Here is a 17441-nt window from a genome sequence, read left to right on the forward strand (position 1 = left end):
TCACTCACACTTTAACTTTAAACCTTGTAACCAGGAGTCCTCTGTATTAGTTCTCTATGGTGCCACAAACTTAGTGGCTTAAAACAACACAAATTTATTTTCTTATAGTTGGGGGGGTGGAACACAAGTCCAAAATGAGTCTTAAAGGACTAAAATTGAGGTGTTGACAGAGCTTGATACTTCTGAAGGCTCCAGAAGGGGAATTTGTTACATCTCTCTTTTAGTTTCTAGAGGCTGCTAGCATTTCTTGGTTCCTGGTCTCTTCCTTGTATTATTCCACTTGCTTCCATTGGTACATCTCTTACTACTGCTTGGATCTTTGTTTTCCTTTTATAAGGACTATTGTGATTACATTGGTTCACTTGAATAATACAGGATAATCTTCCCAAGATCATGTCTTGGGAAGTCTTATACAAACTTTAATAAATAAGCATTACGATCCTTGACTTCATCATATTCATAAAGTCCCTTTTGCCGTATAATTTATCCACAGATTGTGGAGATGATGATGTGGCATCTTTAAGGCCTTTACTCTTCTTACCACCCCATACACAGCAGATCTCTTATATTCCAGTATACCGCTCTCTAATCTTCCATTTTCTCTTTCCTATTAAATCTGCTTATTGAACTCCAAGCAATATCCAGTGTTGGATATTTTTTAATTTATTTTCTGGATTTGCTTCTGTCATTATTCTATCCTGACTGCAATTTGATCTTCTGAACCACTCTTTCCCCTGATTCTTCAGTTCCCTTACTTTACTGTCATAAGGTTGTTCATCTGAAGCCTAGACTGGATCAGACCCCCACCCTTCCTCTCCCATACTCTGCTGCTTCTGCAGGGTAGAAGACCACACAAAAAATGGTCTCCGATCTAACTCAGTCTGCAATGAGGGAAGTCTAATCATACTTTTCCTTTTTTAGTGTCAGTATCTATTAAAACAAAGCAAAACAAAAACAAGAGGAACACTTTTTACTCTTCACCTCATTCTCGGCCTTACCATTTCTCAGTATATGATCTAATTTCCTATTTTCGTAAAATAATTAAGTCCAACAGCACAATATGCCTGTTTCTTGCTCCCCATTCACAAAATCAAAGAAAGGTGTTTGGCACCTTTTTTCAGTCAAAAAGTAACTGGAAAAACTGAACTGAACTAGGTTTTACAATAGGGGTTTGCAGATAAAATTGTGGGGACAGTGACCAATTTCCACTCTCCTGAGAACACCTTAGAAGATGTACAGGTTTAGTTGTGTCATAGTGCCTGCTGTTGAAAAATCTTTGTTAGTCCCCAGTATTTTCAGAGAAATTCTAGCTTAGCTTAGCAAGGAAATGTGTTCCAAACCTTTCACAGAATGTGCCATTTTTCGTCTCCATCTCATACCTACCTATACCACACTTCTCAGTACTATCTAGATATGTAACTCTACACTACTGGAATGCTTGTCCAACTTTTTCCTCTGCCTGTAAAACTCTTACAGTATGTCCTAAAGTAGCACAAGTGAATAGATTCTCTTCTTAACATCTGTCTTAATTAATTACTACTTAGTACTACTAGTACTGCCATTTTTACTTTTATAAATAACATAATAATCAGCTACCATTTACCGAATACATTACTTAACCAAGCATAGGTATAGTTTCTTCTGACTTCCCCAATCACTTCTGAGTTTAATAGAATTATTATCCCTTTTACTGCCATACATGCTGGCACAGTTAAATGTTTTTCCAAGGTCACACAGATGCAGGATTTGCACTCTGTCTGTCTGATCCAAAGCTTTTATCAAATGCTAAACTCCATTGGCTTCTTTGTAAATTTATCACATTTAACTGCAAGGCTACATAAGCTATACAACAGACTACCTACTCTGAAGATGATAAGCAATTCTGTAGAGCAATCTGTGTAACACTGATAAATCAAACTCTTATTATTCCCACCTGACTGCCAAACTAATGTAGTACTCAGTAGCAACATGGGAAAAAGAGTTGCTGTTACTTAAGACATAAGCTTTCTTATATAAATTAAGGTGTTTAAAAACTTACAAAAGCCGGACGCCTGGGTGGCACAGTCGGTTAAGCGTCCGACTTCAGCCAGGTCACGATCTCGCGGTCCGTGAGTTCGAGCCCCGGGTCAGGCTCTGGGCTGATGGCTCAGAGCCTGGAGCCTGTTTCCGATTCTGTGTCTCCCTCTCTCTCTGCCCCTCCCCCATTCATGCTCTGTCTCTCTCTGTCCCAAAAATAAATAAACGTTAAAAAAAAAAGTAAAAAAAAAACAAAACTCACAAAAACCTGTGTAATCCACAATCTCACTTATATATCTTTCAAATTCCTATTGGTAGAAAAAATGCTTTCATAAATGTTTATAATATCATATACCCTTTTGTGTAAATTATATACATTTGATTAGGAATAGCTAAAATTAAAAATACCTAATCGGCTTTATTCTGATAAAACAAACCTTGGACAATTATAGTACCCAAAGTTAGGATTTTTTTATTTTATTTTCATTTTTTACTATTTTTAACTTCTCATGAAACACATGCCATGTAATATACAACGCACAGTCCCATTTCAGGAAGATTTATGTGTATAGAAAGTATTTCCAACCAGTGCCCGGAGTATCATATTAAAGGAAGTTAAATCTCTTGTCTGTGACACCTTAGTCTGACTAATGCTAATCTTGCAGGTTGCATTACTGTACATTTATGTTTAAAAAAAAAGTGATCACCTTCTAAATTATCTTTAAATTTACAACCTATAGAGGGGGTAACAGGAGATGGACTGCCAGATTTTGAAGGCTCCCCAGAGGATATAGTCTACCAATTACATTATAGCCCACAGCACTCCAGAATAGCAGACAACAGGATGCGGAGCACTCTCTCTCTGCCAACAGTCACCACCACTCAGCAAATCCTGGTGCAATTGGCTTTTTATGGATAATATTTCCCAAAAGAGCCGGAGTTTAAAATTTCCTAAAGCCAAGCCCACTGTGTATCTATTTCAATATATGACAGATCCAACTGAGGGTCTAACCAATAAAGTCTCAACCAACTGGCATTATATTAGAAGCCATATATCAGTTGCATAGCTGACTGTGCTCATCTCACCCTGAATGAATGAAAATGCATCACTACAGGGTTGGCTAGCTAAATAAATACTATGGAGTTTGAAACTATTACTGCTTTATTCATGCCTGTAATTAAATTTTGAGAGTTTATGTACCAGAAACCTTGAACAGACTCCTAACGACCCCTGGAAGTCAGGTCTTTTAAAGTGAATGTGCAGATGTACTGTGACTGATCCCAAATTTGACCCATAGGTCTTTGTGGTTTACTTTGAGGATGAAACTGATAAATTACTTGTCTTGATTCCTGAAAGATCTTTCTTTTCTGTCCTGCATTGAATGTAATGTGGTTCATTTTCATTAGGGGAAAGCACAGAGCTTCAGGCAGAACAACTGAGACACTGTAAAAAAATACATGCAGCACACACAGTAGAGCATATATTGAGAGAACATACTTAGTATGGATATCCTTTCCTATAAATCAAAGGATTGGAAACTCTGAAGGGCTACATTAATTTTTTACCTTTAGAAAACTATACTGTTTTGAAGCCATTTGTATGTGTGACTAAAAGAAATGGGAAGTTAGGCAGTAGTAATAATGTTACTTCTTTCATAAATTTAGACAAATTATCTGACTTAATCCCCAAGAGCTTTGTATCTACTTTGAAATTATTTCTGTTGTTATTCCCCCCAGACTGTGAGGCGTGAATACATAGATGTTTCTAGCTATACAATCTGCCCTTTTGGTAGCTGCTTGGACAATTCTGAGGGCTTTATAAGAACATTTAGGAAGGCATGAATAATCCTGATTGCTATGCATAAAAAGGAGAGTATGCATTATATGGGAAAAGATTATGAGTTTTTATTATCCACTTCTCTGAGCTCCATTTTTCAAACCTATATGGAGTCAGCAGAGCTCGGTGGAAGGAACTTTCGACCAGGAGTAGCAGGGCTGGATATTCCACACCCAGTTCTGACATAAGCACTTAGCACCTCAGAGTTTGAGCTAATGAACTTTCATCTCTTGGTTCAGGTTTAACCTTTTATTATTCCATTTTGTAATTTTTTTCACAGCATATCATCTACCTGCCTACATAAGTACCTATCTATCTTGTATCTCAATTTTCAGGAAATACTTTCTAAATAGAATTTATCTTATATTTATTTAGCAGCACCAATTTCCAAAATGTAATGGTATGCTGGCTAATATGCTGGCTAATGTGTGGTTAAAAAAGGCTCTTTGCTGCTGGCAAAAGAATTTCCAAAATTGTAATATACTGCGTAATGAAAAAAATGTCCCAACTTGTGACAGTTATCAAGTATAACCAGTTGATGCTTACTGGGTAGAACAACTGTTTATAAATTTAATAAGCTTATCATGGAGCAAAGAGGAAGGATTTACACAAGATATACAGAGGGGTCAAAGACTGAATAGATTAACTTAAGAAATGATGGCGCATTAAGAACAATTTTTTTCAGAGATTATGGGTTTATCTGATTGAGAAGTAAATCTCTTATTATGCTTTCTCTTGTGATCTTTTTTCTGAAGACTTATTGTGTGTACATTGATAGGATAAAAAGAGAAGAATATTTTATTTTTTCATCTATAGTATTTACTTCTACATTAAACATTCTAATTCTCATATCTCTACCTACCAAATTCTCTTAAAAAAGCCACTCTAACAAAACAGAAAAATGATAGAATAATTATGGAAACAGGATGCATATGCACAGAAATAAGGGGATTATTTGTAGTGTTTTTTCTTCAGTTTCCCCACTTCATTATTATTACTATTTTTGAGATCAGCATTCAAATTATTATCTTCAGATCTCTACATCCTTTTCTTCTGATATGTTAGAAAAGTGGAGGAAAAGTGCTGAGGAAACAGCCAGTGGGAGAAAACGCCAAGTCTTTGAATATGAGCAGAAAGGAAAATGTTCAGAGCACTACTAATTGCTTGCACTCTACAGTGAGAGGCTGTCAAGACAGCCATGTGATGAGCCCCAAGCTGAAGCAGCTGCAGCCCTTAGTGCACAGAACATTCTGTGTGTTCTATTCCCTATGGAAACTTTTCCCTGTGGTCTTTTGGGAGTCTTTGCTTTTATTTCCATTGGATGCATTCATAGTTTTCACTCCCAGATTGAAATTATTTTTCAGTAAAACACAGGTAAGAGGGGTCATCCTCTCAGCTGTCTACGGAAAGGACATCCTTAAATAAAGTCATGTTTAAGAAAATAAAAGAACATTTACTAAAATACTCCTATCAAGGAAAAAACATTTATTGAATGTCTACCATGAGACAGAGCCTATGTTAAGCTCTTCAGGTAGATTATATTCAATAAAAGTGTGAACATAATTTTTGGACATTAAACCACAGAATGGGAAGGGACTTTTTAGACATGCCATTAAAGCCTTGTGGTTCTTTGTCTTTTAAAGTGATAATTCATTAACAGAACTAATAAAATAGTTACTACATGCCAGACCTTCATTTATGTTACCTCTTCAAGGCATGTGTTAAGTCTGTTTTGAGGTAAGGAAGTTAAGAATGCATAGTGCTAAACAATTTGTTTCAGGTCACACTGCGGCTGACAGATTCTCAGATAGTTTCCCATGATCAGCACCTTTTAGAGTTCACACCTTTTGCATAATCCCTTCATCTTGAGAAAGCGCAGCACATGTGACCTTTCTAGTAGAGGTGCATATTCCATATTCTAGTAGAATATGAAAAAAGTGGTAAAATGTCCCATCTGAGCTCATGTTACATTATGTAAGACTCCATCTTGCCCGCGGATTTCTGCTAGAGATTCACTTTGCACAGTTCCTGAAGTAAGCAGCAATGTTGGAAATGCTCATGTGTCAAGGAACAATGGGCAGCCTCTCGGAGTGGCCTCTGGCTAACAGTCACCAAACATCTAAGTCCTATAACCAAAAGGAAATGATTTCTGTCAACAAACTGAGGGAGCCTGGAAGTGGATTGTTCCATAGTTGAGCTTCCAAAAGGTGAATTTCACTCTGGTCAGCACCTTAGTTCCAACCTTATGAAACCATAAGTAGAGGACCCAGATAGGAAGGTTCCAACTCCTGACTCACAGAATTTATGAGGTAATAGAGGTGCATTTCTTAAAGCCATTGAGTTTTATTTATATCATATATAGCAATATATAACTAACACACATAGTATTTGAGATAGAGGCAGAATTAATTAATTAATTAATTAATTAATTTTGAATTTTTAAAAATGTTTGTATTTATTTTTGAGAGAGAGAGAGACAGAGCATGAGCAGGGGAGGGGTAGAGAGAGAGAGACACAGAATCTGAAGCAGGCTCCAGGCTCCGAGCTGTCAGAACAAAGCCGAACACGGAGCTCAAACTCACAGACTGTGAGATCATGACCTGAGCTGAAGTCAGACGCCGGACCAACTGAGCCACCCACGTGCCCCAGATAGAGGTAGAATTTAAATCCAGGCATGCCTGCCTGACACTTAAACTAATTCTTTTTTTTTTTCTATAAAACTAGTATTCTGAAATTTTGGGTCCCAGTATCCCTTTCATAATAATCATATGGAGGTCTAAAAATATTGTTTTGAGATTCCACACCATCCTACTGAAACAGTACATCTGGGATAAACCTGAGGATTTGCATTTTTTATGAACTCCTGAAGTGATGCTTGTACATTTTAATACTGCAAATGTTTCATTATACCTTGTTGCTTTTATAAGCTGGAGTTATTTATGTCAATTACGTATAATGAATTTAGATCAGAACATCCTTTTATCCTTTGAGAAAGGCTTGTTTTTGGATAGTTGATATTTCCAAGGTTTTTATTATGACAAAACTATCAACTGATGGTAGGGAAAGAATCCTATCTTTTCAACTTAGTTTGTATATTTTCAGTTGCATTATCATGCAAAAGTAAACACAGTATATATTTATTTTATGGCTCAAAATAAAATGGAAAAAAAACATGGATTCTTCATAAATTAAGAATTTGTGAGCAGATCTTGACAGCTCTAAGAACTTTTCTCATTTTGGGGCACCTGGGTGGCTTACTTGGTTAAGTGCCCAACTTTGGCTCATGTCATGATCTCATGGTTCGTGGGTTTGAGCCTTGCATTGGGCTCTGTGCTGACAGCTCAGAGTCTGGAGCCTACTTCGTATTCTGTGTCTCCCTCTCTCTTTTCCCCTCCCCTGCCTATGCTCTGTCTCAAAAATAAATAAATGTTAAAAAATTTTTTTAAAAATAACTTTTCTCATTTTTAACATGAGTAACTCTCTTATTTGAAAGGTCTCAAAGTATCTATTTTAAATTGCATTACAACTATGAAGAGCTCTTAATAACAGCTAAGCAATATGGGAGTCATAAAAAAAATATATGTGAAATATTTGCAAACCCCAGATAACCTGGACCCACATTGAAAACTGTTGATTACCAAGTGATTTAAGAAGTCTCCTTATTTTTCAGAGATGGCCACATAAACTTAATTTAATTGAAAATGAAAGCTCATTTTAAAATGTTTGACAAATAAGAACTATATCTATAATGTTACTCTCCACTGCATGTACCCAGGGGCTAACAAGGTGCTAAATACACATAGAGTGTTCAGTGAATGGTTTCCAATGATTGACTAAAGTATAAAGAAGGCAAAAGCCTGTCAGCTTTTTCCAAGACTTGACCCTTTAAGACAGAACTTCTTGGGGCACCTGGGTGACTCAGTTCAGCGTCTGACTCTTGATTTCAACTCAGGTCATGATCACAAGGTTCCTGGGATATAGCCATGTGTCAGGCTCTGCGTTGACAGTGTGGAGCCTGCTTAGGATTCTCTCTCTCTCTCTCTCTCTCTCTCTGCCCCTTCCCTCCTCTCAAAAATAAATAAATAATCTTTTTTTAAAAAAAGGACAAATCCTCTAACCTGAGTTACAGGTATATCAATATAGAGCCTTCCCCATGTTGCCTGACAGGTCCTAGGGGGACTAGAGCACCCAAATTGATTACTGCTAGACATGACATACATGACATTGTCCTTACCTCACTGCGCGTATTGCTACTTGCTCTGTGTGCCACAACTTTAAACAGAATTGGAAATCTCTGCATTAGGGTTTATATGACATAAAGGCTACACAAACTTTTACTAAAAATGTATTCTAATTTATGAGAAATGTGGGAATTTTACTCCTTTAATTTTATCTGTTTGGTTCTGAATGTGACAGCCAGGTTTCCCAGAAACCACCAGAAATGCCTTTGCATAACCAAGTAGATAAAATCATCCCGCTTCCTATGATCTGCAACAAACCAAGTGTGAATTAAACAGTAAGGTACTCAGGTATTAAGACTAACATCATAATGTGGTAGTCTGTGAAAGAGTCCTTATTTTTTATCTTATAAAAGACTAAACTTGGATCAAAAGAGTGAAGAGTCATATCCAGGATGAAGACCTACTTTTTAAATCATCTTCTGATGCTTATTCTTTAATACCAGTTTCAAGTTTTAAACAGTAAGCCTCACTGAGTTTTGGAAGTAAACATGAGACACAGCAGGGTTGTGTTAGCTCCTGAGGAAACAAAGAAAACCAAGTTCCTCAGCACAGATCTTCCTTCACTTGTGACAAGGTTACAATTCAATAAACCCGCTGTAAATTGAAAACACTATAAGCTGAAAATGCATTTAATACACCTAACATACTGAACATCATAGCTTAGACTGGCCTATCTTAACCGCACTCCGAACACTTGCATTAGCTTACAGTTGGGAAAAATCACCCAACACAAAGTCTATTTTATAATGAAGTGTTGAGTATCTTACACAATGTATTGAATACTGTACTGAATGTGAAAAACCAAATGGTTGTTAGAGTATTGGTTATTTACCCTTGTGACCATGTGACTGATACCACTGCCCAGAATCATGAGAGTATCATACCATATGTTGCTAGCTCAGGAAAAGATCAAAAGTGCATATTACTTTTTATTTTAAGTTTATTTATTTATTTTGAGAGAGAGAGAGAGAGAGTGAGAGTGGGTGAGGGGCAGAGAGAAAGAGGGAGGGAGAGAATCCCAGGTAAGCTCCATGCTGTCAGCACAGAGCCTGAGGGGGTCTATCTCAAGAAACATGAGATCATGATCTGACCCTAAATCAAGAGTCAGATGCTTAATCAACTCAGCCACCCAGGTGCCTGAAAGCATATCACTTTTGGACCACTGTAAAGTCGAAAAATTGTAAGTCAATCCATCATAAATAGAGGGGCTGTCAGAACTAGGAAATTCCCAAGATAACAAGGGAGATATACACAAATAGGCAACTATAAGCAAAGAGACCTTTAATGCATCACATAGATCCTCGTTAAAAATCTCTGGATGAATGTTGACTATACTTCCTATGTTTCTGTTTCTGTTCGGTTGCCCTGTCTTTTCCTCTCCCTTTCTGTCTCTTTAAATACACACACAAACACACCACCTCCTTCAAGCTACTCCTTTAGTTTGGGGCATATAAGAAGACTGCACTTCCTGGTCTCTCTTGACATTAGACACGGCCAAGTGACATGTTCTGAGCAATAAAGTGAGAGCAGGCATAATGTGTCCTTCCCAAATGAAATCATTTAACTGCCAGAACTCAGATCTTTAGCCATCTTTCTTCCAGGACCAATGATAATAGCACAAATTGATGTGAAAATGCTCTTAAGTCAAAGCAGCCTAGAATTCTGAGCCAACATATGGAGAAAAGTTGGACCGAAGTTGTATTCAGATGCAGAGAGTACTGAATATGACAAATAAATACTTTTTATGTGTAGTTGAGTCACTAATCATTTGGAGTTATTTGTCAGTAAGACACAACATAGTCCATTTTGGCTAAAGCATCTCCTGAGGATAGATATTAATACTCAGACAGAGTGGAATCTTAACTTAGAAGTTCGTGGTGAAACTGTTCCATAATTTTCAATGCCAATTTCATCTCCAAAGGAGAAAGAACTGCATTTTATTTAGGGAATTCTCTGTTTTCATGGATTCCATCCCCTGCTGGCCTCCCTCTCCACACACTATAAATTTATGTCTTCTCAGGAGGATTCAGAATAAGATAATTGAACTTTTCCCCTGCTTTATTGACATATAATTGACACATAACATTGTATTATTGTAATGTGTACAATGTGTTGATTTGATAACAATTATGAATTGGAAAATGATTATTCCCTTAGTATTAGCAACCACCTCCATCCCGCCACATAGCTACTATTACCTTTTTATGGTCAGAACATTGGAGATCTACTGTCTTAGCACATTCAATAATATGATACAGTATTACTAGCTATAATCAACATTCTGAACATTACATCCCCAAACTTGTTAATCATATAGCTGGTAGTTAATACCCTCTGAGCAATATCACCCTTCTTCCCTCACTCTCACCTTGATACTGGAACATTTTAATTATAAATGGCTCTTTAACAATAAAAATCTGGCCAACACTTTGAAATTACTCTTTGTTCAAAATAGACTTATGTAGATCTTAGCATTATGTATAAATGTGACACAATTAGACAAATAATGATTGTAAGCTAAAATATACAAAGTTTTAATATAGCACAAAGGAAGAAATCATGAATTCTATCTCTGTGGAGTAGGACGAATTTTATAAAGGTGCCATTTATTTATTTTATAGAGGTTCCATTTAAATATGGCATTTAAAGCAAACGTTGAAAGCAAAATGGGTAGTTAAGAATTATACATAGATAATTTTTATATGTATACATATACATTATATATAGTTATGTTTGTGCATGTGTATAATACTGAATGTACATCATATATATACATATATATATCCTATATATACATACACCCACACTTAAAGTCACACACATATATGTTTACATATATTTACATAATTATCTATATATATTATATATATAATATATATATACATACACACACACACATATACACCATGGAGAATGGAGAACACATAGCAATAGCAATTAGAAGCAATGGACCACTTGTATACTTAACAAGAAGTACAGACTTTTAAAGATAATAATGAAAAAAATAAGGAACAATATGATTTATACCACAAACCATTATGGAAAAAAATATGCATGCAAAACAATGTGCAATTTATAAAAACACATATAGTCAAAAGAATATATATCAAATGCATTAGAATGGTTATCTAATTAGAATGCATATCTAAGGAGTGGTAAATGGGCACAAAAAATAAAAATAAATAAACTGGACAAAAGGGAAGTCTTCTAAAGACAAGGGATGATGTTGTACCATGAGTTAAGATTTTGATTTACTCAACCCTCAAGTCCTAGGTGCCCTCACCCTCCAATGATGTGCAGAGCATATATTCTTTTGGTAAGCCTGTTTGTAACATTTAGGAAAAACATATCCACATTAGTTATTGAATGGGGCTGGTTGAGAGATAGGCCATAGAAGGCTTGGAGAATACAGGGAAGATCAAGAAGAGTTTTCCATACATAGGACACAAAAATTAAAAAAAAAAAAAAGAACTGGGTTTATTGGACAGATTTTGTTGTCACCAAAGGCTGGAATGCAGAAATCTGAACTATGGCTATCAGATTCCTATCTTGTGTTAATCACTATATATACTTATGAAATTCTTGCCATATCTAAAAAGCAATGATTGATTCACCTCATCCTTAACAGTATAAGGAGGATACATGGTGTCTGTGTGTGTGTGTGTGTGTGTGTGTGTGTGTGAAAAATAAATAAATTCTTGGGCAGCTGAAGAAAAACTGTGAATAATAAGAGGTAAAGGAAGATTTTTCTTAAAGATAAAAATCTCTGAAATATAAGAAAAGCTTGGAGGAGAAATGGATAAAAATAAAATTAAATTGAACATTGGTATTTCTTTTGATCTGTATAAATATTACATTAATAAGATCAAATAGATTAAATTAGATTAAATTATGATTTCATATTTTAAAGTTTCATTTGGAAACAGATGATACTCTAACCTCACTGGAAATATGCGTTGAGTGTATACATCCTTCAAATTATCCATTTCAAATTATTTACTGCAATACTAAACCATAGTATGTCAATAGAGAATACTATTTCCATATGGCATAATACTTTAATAGCAGTAGAACAAAAATAAAGGCTAATTTTACTCTTTTTCTGATCAAAAGAGATACTGTTTTATTATATTTTTAAAACTTTTTATTGGGTTCTGGAAAGAGAATTTGTTTCAAATATATTTTGTAAATGCTACAAATTCTATATTTCTTTAAGAAAAAATAAGACAAAGTAGAAATTAAATATATATGTGTGTATATATGTATACATATATATTACACATATATTAGAGTAAAACTTTGGATTGCAAGTAACTTGTTCTGCGAGTGTTCTGCAAGATGAACAAACATTTCTAATAAATTTTAACTTGGTCAATGAGCAATGTCTTGCAATATGAGTATTACATGATACTGAATGTCACATGGTCACACCTGAGCCAATGGTTATTCTCTCTCTCTCTCTCTCTCTCTCTCTCTCACTGTAGGATTGTGGGTGATAATCTCCCATGCATGGATGTTCGTCTCAGGCCACAGTGGGTGGCAGAAATTTTTCAGAATGTTGGAAGGTGCCAGCCACTGGCATTACTGTATTTTTTGTCACTTCAAAGTACCCGTGTACAGTCCTTTGCTTTTCCATACAAGAGTAAACTTGGGAATGCTTTGTTTTATTCTAGGTCAAGCTGCCTCCAGAGATAGACCCTTTCCTCTGCTGTCTTATTGTCAGTTACATTAAACAGAGTAATAACAAGAGTTTATTAATATTGCACTGTAGTCAACATCCGTGTGAGTGTATACAATGGCCTCCATGCAGAAAAAGGTTGAAAAGAAAGGTAGTAAGAAGAAGGAGATGATTTGGAAGTTAAGAAGGAAATCATCAAGAAAGTCAAATGAGGTATGCAAGTGGCCAAATCTGCAAGATTTTATGTCTACATCCACCATTTGCACAGTATTAAAGAAGAAAGAAGGGGGGTAGGTGCAGAAAAAGGAGTCATGAGAATATCAAAGCAATGGCCATGTCCTCTGGAAGATGTAGAAAAGTTGCCTCTGGTTTGGATAAATGAGAAGCAACTGGCAGGTGATACTGTGACTGAAAACTTTACTGTGAGAAGGAAAAGGCCTTGTACCCTGACCTCATAAGTAAACTGCTGGGTAAGTCAACAGAAAATAAAGAAGTTTACAAGGCAAGCAGGGGATGGTTTGATAACATTAAGAGGAGAAGTGGCATCCATAGTGTTGTGAGGCAGGGAGAGCCTGTGAGTTCAAACACTAAGGCAGCTGAGGCACTGGCTACTGAGTTCCAGAAGCTCATGATTTTTGAGTGTTACCTGCCAGAGCAAGTTTTTAACTGCAATGAGAGGGGGCATTTTGGAAAAAGATATTGAAGAGGACCTAGATTACAGATGAAAATGCAATGCCCGGTCACCAGCCCAAGAAAGACCATCTCACACCCTTGTTTGGTACTAATGCAAGCAGGGATTTCAAAGTCAAGCCCCTGTTCGTGTATCATTCAGAGAATCCACAAGCCTTCAAGAAATTCAAAGCACAGAAAAGCCAGTTAAATGTTATGTGGAGGTCCAACAGCAAGACTTGGGTCACTTGTATCTTGTTTATTGAGTGAATCAATGAGGTTTTGGTCCTGCAGTGAAGAAATACCTTTTAGAAAAGAATCTGCCACTCGAAGCCTTGCTGGTTACGGAAAAATGCTCCTGCTCATCCTCCAGGCTTTGAGGATGACTTATTGGAGGAATTGGAGTTCATTAAGGTTAAGTTCCATCCTCCCAGTACCACTCCAATCCTCTAGTCCATGCATCAGCAAGTCATTTCAAACTTTAAAAAACTTTACACCAAAGCACTATTTCAGGGATGCTTCAAAGTGATTGAAGGAAGAAACCTTACCCTCTGAGAGTTTTGGAAATATTATTTCCACATTGTGAACTGCCTCAAGATCATCGATAAGGCCTGGGATGGGTCAGCAAGAGAACCCTTAATTCTGCTTGGAGAAAACTGTGGCCCAATTGCGTTTTTGGATATGATTGAGAGGGTCTTGCTCACGAACAGGAGCTCGCAATTGTCAATGAAATTGTGTCGTTGGGGAAGACCATGGAACTGGAGGTGAATGAGGAAGACATTCAAGAGCTGGTGGGTGAGCAACAGCAAGAGGTTATGGAGGAGATCTCATTTCCAGAGGCGGAGGAGAAAGAGGCGGAGGAACCGCTCACTTCAAAGGAGATGAGGGAGATGTGCAAAATGTGGGAAACAGTGCAAAATTTTGTAGGAAAGCACCACCCAAATAAGGCTGTAGTGTGAGCAATGAGTCTGTTTAACGACCGTGCAATGTCATATTTCCAAGAAACCCTCAAAGGAAGCAAAAGCAAGTGTCATTGGATAGGTTCCATGTTAAAGCTGCACAAAAAGAAGATTTCATTGCGCCGACAGCACTGATTCCATTAGTGACAGTGAAAGTCGTCCTGCCAATAGCCCTCTTCTCTCTTGTCTCCCTCACACCAGCCATGACTGTTTTCATAGATAAGTGCAGGTAGATTTGTTTTTCTTTGTATTTTGTATTTTCTTTATTATTTTGTGTTATATTACAGTATTGTAATCATTTTTATATGAATATCTTTGGGTTGTGGAACAAATCATGTGTTTCCATTATTTCTTATGGAGACATTCATTTTGATATACAAGTGCTTTGGATTACAAGCATGTTTCTGGAACAAATTATGCTGGCAAACCAAGGATTTACTGTATTTCTATACTAAATCTAGGAAAATCTTGTTACTATTTCTTGTGAAGATTTGCAGTAGAAAATAATATAGTATTTCATGAGATTTTATTACTAATATAAATTATGTATGTAAATTTCACATAAGATATGTGTGCTTCAATCTGTTTATCTTATATAGGACTAGAAAAATATTATTTATTTTGAGAGAAGCATTCCACCCATTAAATTCAAAAAGAATGAACCCAAAATGATGCACCCCAAAATATGTATGATTTACTTGCTCACAAATTTCAAGGTCTACATTACCTGCGTAATTTTAATAAAATATTAAATAACATTTATTGAACTCAAGCACTTATCACATTCTAGGCATAGTTCTAAGCAGCTGGCACTTACTAAGTCTTTTAATTTTTACCACAAAGCCACAAGATACTTATCTAGGAGGAAGAAATTGAGGCACACAGCACTGAAGGTCAGTGCCTTGCCTAAGGTCGGAGTGAGAGTTAATAACCTGAGCTCCAAACATGTGGTCTGGCCCCAGAATTTATGTTCTTAACCACTTACTATCTTTTTTCCTCAGAGTGGCATTCATGGCTCTTATCTGATAGGAGGAACCCTTTCTCAAATCATTTCCTATTATTCTGATATATACATTCAACTTCATAGCCAATTTGACCCTCAAATCTATACCATGTATTCCTGTTCTTGTGGTTGTTTATGCTGTCCTTCCTTTGTCCTAATGCCTGTCTTTTTTTTTTTTAATTCTTTTAAGTTTATTTATTTATTTTGAGAAAGACAGAACATGAGTGGGAGAGGGAGAGAGAACAAGAGAGAGAGACAGAGAGACAGAGAGACAGATTCACAAGCATGCTCCATGCTGACAGCACAGAGCCTGACACAGGGCTTGAACTCAATAAACCATAAGATCATGACCTGACCCGAAACCAAGAGTTGGACACCCAACTGACTGAGCCAAACCAGGCAGCCTAAATGTCTGTCATTTTTAAATAGCCAGGTGAAAAGTTAATGTCTCTGATATTTTCCCCCCTGGTCCTACCAACCAAAGTGGATTCTTCCTTCCCCTTTTCATGCCCTTATAATTATCTAGCACTTAGCTTAAACCACTCATAGATTTCTTCTCACTTACTACTTTCTACTCCGCCTTGAGGTTATGTGTACACATTTTTATATCCCTAAACAATCTTACAGTGTATGAAAACGGTCTGTTTCTTTATTTTTAATCAGAATACCCAGGCTTATCTTTGAAAGCATCTCTTGAATATATTGATAAATGAATAGATAATTTGTTTAAATGGAAAAAGAGATCAAAAGCAATAAAATGAATCAGTATTGGAGAAGTAATTAATGTGTTCACTATGATAATGCAGTACATTATCAGGTTTTTCAGACTACCAGGACTATTTTATAAATAAATTCTAAGGGACAGTTAAAAACTCATTTCTTTAGGGTGCCTGGGTGGCTCTGTTGGTTGAGCATCTGACTCTTGATTTCCACTCAGGTCATGATCCTAGGATCATAGGATCAAGCCCCATATCAGGCTCCACCCTGAGTGGGGAGCTTACTTGGGATTCTCTCTCTTTCCCTCTTTCTCTCTCTGCCCCTCTCCCCTGCTCTCAAGTGCACTCTCTCTCTAAAATAAATAAACCAAAAACAAAACCCTCATTTCCTCATGAAGTGAAAAATTTACTTTCACATTGTAAGATTAGGAGTAAAAGACATGTAAAAATAAGATATAATGCCCAAATCCTTCATAAAAAATTTATAAAAATATAATATGTATAAGTATTAAAATATGATTTTTAACTTTAACAGAACACCTTGGTAGTGTTTCTCCTAAATATATTCTGGACTACTTGACCATAGAAGCTATGTATTTCCCTGTGTACTTACAACATTTCATAGCACAATTCCCTACAAGTTAATTTATATATTCTAGGTGAGTATAAAAAAATAAGGGAGAATACATAAATCAGTGAACCAATTAACGAATGATGAGAGAACTTCAAACTTCAAGAAATAACTAGAGCATATAAGTTTGTTTAAACTTTGACTCTAGAAAAAAAAGAACATTTTCTTTTCGTTAGAGAGCAAAGAAAGTTTACATTCATTAAAAGGATTTCAGGCTCTTTCTGTAATTCCAAATTGTTATGGTAATGGAAATTAAGACAATGTCTATGCCAAGAACAACACACTGAGTAGCCAGGTAAATATATCAACTGAGACTTGAAGTCAGTTTATCAGATTGTGGTAAAAATCCTAGCACTATGAAGTGGAAACAACAGACAAAAGTAGAATTTTGGAAGAGGGGTGAGGAATTAGGGAACATACTTCTGGTCTTTCATATATTGGGTATTATCCAGCACTGGATATATTCTATACTTTCCATTTCAGCCATTTTCACATGTAATAGTATCATATTCTAGCTCTACAGAGTATTTTCCTTATGACTAAAGATTTAAGCAGGTTTCATATGATTATTTTCAATTTTATGTCCTTTTTTTGGTAAAATATTTGTTTAAATTATTTGTTCAGAGAGATAATTGACTTGTCTCTTCTTTTTTATTAAATTTAGAATGCACCAATAAATAAATAAATAAAA

The sequence above is a fragment of the Acinonyx jubatus genome, chromosome B1 (genome assembly GCF_027475565.1).
Source record: "Acinonyx jubatus isolate Ajub_Pintada_27869175 chromosome B1, VMU_Ajub_asm_v1.0, whole genome shotgun sequence".
Lineage (NCBI taxonomy): Eukaryota > Metazoa > Chordata > Mammalia > Carnivora > Felidae > Acinonyx > Acinonyx jubatus.